Source organism: Oncorhynchus gorbuscha, linkage group LG01 (assembly GCF_021184085.1).
Source record: "Oncorhynchus gorbuscha isolate QuinsamMale2020 ecotype Even-year linkage group LG01, OgorEven_v1.0, whole genome shotgun sequence".
Classification (NCBI taxonomy): Eukaryota; Metazoa; Chordata; class Actinopteri; order Salmoniformes; family Salmonidae; genus Oncorhynchus; species Oncorhynchus gorbuscha.
The window spans coordinates 6,584,196-6,591,695 of NC_060173.1; the positions used below are offsets into that span (position 1 = coordinate 6,584,196).

Sequence of the window (7,500 nt, forward strand, 5' to 3'; positions counted from 1 at the left end):
CGATAGAGAGCTGCCTCTGATTGGGAACCACACTCGGCCAAAAACTAAGAAATAGAAAACATAGAAGCCCACCCAAATCACACCCTGACCTAACCAAATAGAGAAATAAAACGTCTCTCTAAGGTCAGAGCGTGACAGTACCCCCCCCCCCAAAGGTGCGGACTCCGGCCGCAAAACCTGACTCTATAGGGGAGGGTCCGGGTGGGCATCTATCCTCAGGGACGGCTCCGGTTCGGGACGTAGCCCCCGCTCTGCACGCTGATCCCTCCGCTTCCATGGAACCGGGGACCGTCGCTGTAGGCTCCGGACTGGGGACCGTCGCTGCGGGCTCCGGACTGGGGACCGTCGCTGTAGGCTCCGGACTAGGGACCCTTGCTGCAGGCTCCGGACCGTTGCTGGAGGCTCTGGACTGGGGACCATCGCTGTAGGCTCTGGAATGGGGACCCTCGCAGCAGGCTCCGGACTAGGGACCCTCGCTGCAGGCTCCGGACTAGGGACCCTCGCTGCAGGCTCCGGACTAGGGACCCTCGCTGCAGGCTATGGACTGGGGACCGTCGCTGGAGGATCCGTGCCCTGGATCATCACTGGAGACTTCGTACGTGGAGCCAGAACAGGTCTCACCGGACTGGGGAGACAAACTGGAAGCCTGGTGTGTGGAGCTGCCACAGGGCTTACCAGGCTGGGGAGACAAACTGGAGGCTTCGTGCCATGGATCATCACTGGAGACTTCGTACGTGGAGCCAGAACAGGTCTCACCGGACTGAGGAGATGTACTGGAAGCCTGGTGTGTGGAGCTGCCACAGGGCTTACCAGGCTGGGGAGACAAACTGGAGGCTTCGTGCCATGGATCATCACTGGAGACTTCGTACGTGGAGCCAGAACAGGTCTCACCGGACTGGGGAGACAAACTGGAAGCCTGGTGCGTGGAGCAGGCATCGGATACACTGGGCCGTGGAGGCGCACCGGAGGTCTCCAGCGTGGAGCTGGCACAACCCGTCCTGGCTGGATGCTTACTTTCGCCCGGCAAATGCGAGGCGCTGGCACAGAGAGCACCGGCCTGTGAATGCTCACTGGAGACACAGTGCACATCACAGCATAACACGGTGCCTGACCGGTCACATGCTCTCCACAGTAAGCATGGGGAGTTGGCTCATGTCTAAACCCTGACTCCGCCAATCTCTCCTCCCCGGTCCAGCTCGTCCTCCAGGTTGGCGCAAACTGCTGGGTCTTTTTGTGGTTGTGGTTCTGTCACGTTCCCTGTCTTCAAGCTTCCTGTCATAGATGAGACAAGGTGCAGCGTGCTTGTAGTTCCACATCTTTAATAAAGTGAAACCTTCACAAAAAAACAGGTAAACAGAAACCGAGCGTGACGCAACCGTGGCGCACACAAACACACACAGAAAATAAATAATTACCCACAACATATGATGGGAAAAAAGGCTGCCTAAGTATGATTCCCAATCAGAGACAACGATAGACAGCTGCCTCTGATTGGGAACCACACTCGGCCAAAAACAAAGAAATAGAAAACATAGAATGCCCACCCCAAATCACACCCTGACCTAACCAAATAGAGAAATAAAACGTCTCTCTAAGGTCAGGGCGGGGCAACACGATAGCGATCAAGTGCAAACTCCCTCTTTTACTGTCTCTGTCCCTATCTCTGGTTATGTTACCCTGGACGTTTCTTTAGCTGACGTTTCAAGTTCTGACACATTGATTCCAGCAGCACCCTGCATCCCACTGATGGTTTGCCTCTGAAGCTAAGCAGAGCCAGTCCTGGATGGGAAAACAGATGGTGCTGGAAGTGGTGATGGAGTGTCAGTTGGGGTTGTTCTCCCCTCTATTCTTAAAGTTCAAATCCCAGTGTGGCAGAGAGGTGATGTTACCCCTGTGTAGCCATCTCTGGGATGTTAAATGGATGTCCTCATTCTTCTAAAGAAATATACGACTAAGGGGTGTTAACCTCAGTTTCCTGGCTAAATGACCATCATGGCCACCTCATCATCCCACTCACCAATAATTGTGGCAGAGATCATGGCCACCTCATCATCCCACTCACCAATAATTGTGGCAGAGATCATGGCCACCTCATCATCCCACTCACCACTAATTGTGGCAGAGATCATGCCTCACCTCTCCACCATGCTAGCCGATGTGTGGTGAGTGTTTTGGGCACAAGATGTTTGGTGTGCATCACCCAAGTGGGTTCCATGTGGTGGATGAGGGGAGCTTACCTCCGTACTATGTAAAAGCACATCAGGAAGTAGAGAGATAGTATATACATTAAATCCATGCAGGTGGGGTTGAGAGGTTGGCATAGATGATGCAGAACTTGTAACTTGTAACTGCCCCCCCCCCCACCCCCCCACAAAATAAAAACATGCCGTTAAATGAGGTGGCATTTGATCCCGATCAAATTATTTATTATTATTATCATTGAATTATCCTAGAAAATGATTCACAGAATGTGTTTTTTTGCCTTCATTACAACTGAAATGTTAGCTTATTTCAAAATTATTTCCTTGAAATATATATATATATATATATATATATATATGCTATCAATACTTTTGAGTTTATGTTTTGTTTTCAACATCATGATTTTGGTCTGCAATATCAAGAATTGAGTTCTCAACTTCAGAAGTTTTGATATTAATAAGATAAAAGTCACTCCACACAAAAGACAGAGGAACTAGCTCAAAAGGAGGGTCGAGGTGGAAGCTGACGATTTGGGATTTAGCCACTAATAGACGGGTTGACCCGCTTCAGTTAATACATGAGGTCATGAACTCCCAACAGGTGGAGTTCTGAAGAAGGGTTTACTTGATAGAGGCGGGATTTTAGGGGTGTTGTTATGGTAGACAGGGGTGTTGTTATGGTAGACAGGGGTGTTGTTATGGTAGACAGGAGTGTTGTTATGTTATGGTAGACAGGGGTGTTGTTATGTTATGGTAGACAGGGGTGTTGTTATGGTAGACAGGGGTGTTGTTATGGTAGACAGGGGTGTTGTTATGTTATGGTAGACAGGGCTGTTGTTATGGTAGACAGGGATGTTGTTATGGTAGACAGGGGTGTTGTTATGGTAGACAGGGGTGTTGTTATGGTAGACAGGGGTGTTGTTATGTTATGGTAAACAGGGGTGTTGTTATGGTAGACAGCGATGTTATGGTAGACAGGGGTGTTTTTATGGTAGACAGGGGTGTTGTTATGGTAGACAGGGGTGTTGTTATGTTATGGTAGACAGGGCTGTTGTCATGGTAGACAGGGATGTTGTTATGGTAGACAGGGGTGTTGTTATGGTAGACAGGGGTGTTGTTATGGTAGACAGGGGTGTTGTTATGTTATGGTAGACAGGGGTGTTGTTATGGTAGACAGGGGTGTTGTTATGGTAGACAGGGGTGTTGTTATGGTAGACAGGAGTGTTGTTATGGTAGACAGGGGTGTTGTTATGGTAGACAGGAGTGTTGTTATGTTATGGTAGACAGGGGTGTTGTTATGGTAGACAGCGATGTTGTTATGGTAGACAGGGGTGTTTTTATGGTAGACAGGGGTGTTGTTATGGTAGACAGGGGTGTTGTTATGTTATGGTAGACAGGGCTGTTGTTATGGTAGACAGGGATGTTGTTATGGTAGACAGGGGTGTTGTTATGGTAGACAGGGGTGTTGTTATGGTAGACAGGGGTGTTGTTATGTTATGGTAGACAGGGGTGTTGTTATGGTAGACAGGGCTGTTGTTATGTTATGGTAGACAGGGGTGTTGTTATGTTATGGTAGACAGGAGTGTTGTTATGGTAGACAGGGGTGTTGTTATGGTAGACAGGGGTGTTGTTATGTTATGGTAGACAGGGGTGTTGTTATGGTAGACAGGGCTGTTGTTATGTTATGGTAGACAGGGGTGTTGTTATGTTATGGTAGACAGGAATGTTGTTATGGTAGACAGGGGTGTTGTTATGGTAGACAGGGGTGTTGTTATGGTAGACAGGAGTGTTGTTATGGTAGACAGGGGTGTTGTTATGGTAGACAGGAGTGTTGTTATGTTATGGTAGACAGGGGTGTTGTTATGGTAGACAGCGATGTTGTTATGGTAGACAGGGGTGTTTTTATGGTAGACAGGGGTGTTGTTATGGTAGACAGGGGTGTTGTTATGTTATGGTAGACAGGGCTGTTGTTATGGTAGACAGGGATGTTGTTATGGTAGACAGGGGTGTTGTTATGGTAGACAGGGGTGTTGTTATGGTAGACAGGGGTGTTGTTATGTTATGGTAGACAGGGGTGTTGTTATGGTAGACAGGGCTGTTGTTATGTTATGGTAGACAGGGGTGTTGTTATGTTATGGTAGACAGGAGTGTTGTTATGGTAGACAGGGGTGTTGTTATGGTAGACAGGGGTGTTGTTATGGTAGACAGGAGTGTTGTTATGGTAGACAGGGGTGTTGTTATGGTAGACAGGAGTGTTGTTATGTTATGGTAGACAGGGCTGTTGTTATGTTATGGTAGACAGGGGTGTTGTTATGTTATGGTAGACAGGAGTGTTGTTATGGTAGACAGGGGTGTTGTTATGGTAGACAGGGGTGTTGTTATGGTAGACAGGAGTGTTGTTATGGTAGACAGGGGTGTTGTTATGGTAGACAGGAGTGTTGTTATGTTATGGTAGACAGGAGTGTTGTTATGGTAGACAGGGGTGTTGTTATGGTAGACAGGGGTGTTGTTATGGTAGACAGGGGTGTTGTTATGTTATGGTAGATATGGGTGTTGTTATGGTAGACAGGAGTGTTGTTATGGTAGACAGGGGTGTTGTTATGGTAGACAGGGGTGTTGTTATGGTAGACAGGGGTGTTGTTATGGTAGATATGGGTGTTGTTATGGTAGACAGGGGTGTTGTTATGTTATGGTAGACAGGGCTGTTGTTATGTTATGGTAGACAGGGGTGTTGTTATGTTATGGTAGACAGGAGTGTTGTTATGGTAGACAGGGGTGTTGTTATGGTAGACAGGGGTGTTGTTATGGTAGACAGGAGTGTTGTTATGGTAGACAGGGGTGTTGTTATGGTAGACAGGAGTGTTGTTATGTTATGGTAGACAGGAGTGTTGTTATGGTAGACAGGGGTGTTGTTATGGTAGACAGGGGTGTTGTTATGGTAGACAGGGGTGTTGTTATGTTATGGTAGATATGGGTGTTGTTATGGTAGACAGGAGTGTTGTTATGGTAGACAGGGGTGTTGTTATGGTAGACAGGGGTGTTGTTATGGTAGACAGGGGTGTTGTTATGGTAGATATGGGTGTTGTTATGGTAGACAGGGGTGTTGTTATGTTTTGGTAGACAGAGGTGTTGTTATGTTATGGTAGACAGGAGTGTTGTTATGGTAGACAGGGGTGTTGTTATGGTAGACAGGGGTGTTGTTATGTTATGGTAGACAGGGGTGTTGTTATGGTAGACAGGAGTGTTGTTATGTTATGGTAGACAGGAGTGTTGTTATGTTATGGTAGACAGGAGTGTTGTTATGGTAGACAGGGGTGTTGTTATGTTATGGTAGACAGGGGTGTTGTTATGGTAGACAGGAGTGTTGTTATGGTAGACAGGGGTGTTGTTATGTTATGGTAAACAGGGGTGTTGTTATGGTAGACAGGGTGTTGTTATGATAAACAGGGGTGTTGTTATGGTAGACAGGGTGTTGTTATGATAAACAGGGGTGTTGTTATGGTAGACAGGGTGTTGTTATGATAAACAGGGGTGTTGTTATGGTAGACGTGAGTGTTGTTATGATAAACAGGGGTGTTGTTATGATAAACAGGGGTGTTGTTATGGCAGACAGGGGTGACTGTTGACATCTCAAGGTGGGTTTAACCAGAGCCTGTTAGCCATAGTTAGCCAGAGGCCTGCTAATCCAGGAAAACAAACAACGCAAGTAGCACACGCCTCGCTAACTGCCTCTGTCACTGCTAAACTATGCCTATGATCTTATTAACTCTGACACACACAAGTGTTTCTCACTAAAGCGTATTGATATTCCTTTCAGACTCCTGAGCTGAAGGTGTACAGTTTGCAGTTTTAAAACGTTTTAAAACTCTTGAAGCCCTACTGAACACTACCCAGGATAAGAGCGCACCATGGCCAGGAAATGCAGAGATTCAGTCTGAACAGAGAGTACTGTTAGCTAGGCGTGTTCTACCAGAACCTCAAACCACAAGTTCCAGAACCCCTCTACTTATTCTAGAAGCAGAACCCTTCCGTTTATTTATCCACACAGCTGCTTGTTTATCAAAGCAGAAGGAGAAGGTTATGATTTATTCATCATCTAGGTCGACCTAAAAATGAAGCAAAAAACATCATATTTTAGCTAACAGGACCAGAGTCTGTCACGAAATGGAGGATATCGAAATGTCAAGTGACAAACATAATATTGTTTATGTCTGAGAGGAGGTGTGTGTGTTTATGTATGTGTGTGTGTGTGTGTCTGTGCGTGCGTACGGGTGTGTGTAGCGTGGTTGCCTTGATACACAAGGCTCCTGAGTGGCGCAGCGATCTTAGGCACTGCATCTCAGTTGCAAGATATACTGTCCCTGGTTCAAATCCAGGCTGTATCACATCCGGTTGGGATTGGAAGTCCCATCAGGCTGCGCACAATTGGCCCAGCTTCGCCTGGGTTTGGCCGGGGGTAGGCTGTCAACTTAAATAAATACAAATGGGTGGGATTGGGCAGGTTTTGTATTGTTCATAATTCAGATGGGGTTTGTTGAGTAACATGAGGCGGAGGGGTTGTGTCACAGGGAAAGAGTGTTGTTGTGACATACCCGTCAAACAGAGAAGCAGATTTCTCCTCTGAATCTCTTTTTAAACTCGCCCGTAGAGCGACCTTTGAACTTTCAAAAGCATTCCCGGGAAAGAAGGGATGATGTAATACCACCCCATATAGAGACTGCTAAAGGGATGGTGAGCAGAGAGACCTCTGGGCTTGGAGGTGGACCAGTTAGCTAGATAGGTAGTTAGTTAGTTAGTCAGTTGGGTGGGTAGTTAGGTAGATAGACAGATAGTTAGTTAGGTGGGTGGGTGGGTGGGTGGGTGGGTGGGTGGGTGGGTGGGTAGGTAGGTAGGTAGTTAGTTAGCTAGCTAGTTAGGTGGGTGGGTAGTTAGATATATATATAGTTAGCTAGTTAGGTGGGTGTGTAGTTAGATATATAGATAGTTCGCTAGTTAGGTGGGTGGGTGGGTAGTTAGATATAAAGATAGTTAGCTAGTTAGGTGGGTGGGTGGGTAGTTAGATATATAGATAGTTAGCTAGTTAGGTGGGTAGCTAGTTAGTTAGTTAGTTAGTTAGTTAGCTAGTTATGTGGGTAGGTAGTTAGATATGTAGCTAGTTAGGTGGGTAGCTAGTTAGTTAGTTAGCTAGTTAGGTGGGTAGCTAGTTAGTTAATTAGTTAGCTAAGTGGTGGGTAGTTAGTTAGTTAGCTAGCTAGTTAAGTGGGTGGCTAGTTAGTTAGTTAGCTAGTTAGGTGGGTAG

At 46.6% G+C, this 7,500-nt stretch overlaps 1 protein-coding gene across 1 annotated transcript in view; it reads left to right on the forward strand.

Moving 5' to 3' along the window:
* LOC124032118 (homeobox protein aristaless-like 4) overlaps positions 1-7,500 on the forward strand; it is a 57,469-nt gene that overhangs the window by 16,783 nt on the left and 33,186 nt on the right. The gene's annotated exons all lie outside the window — the stretch shown is intronic.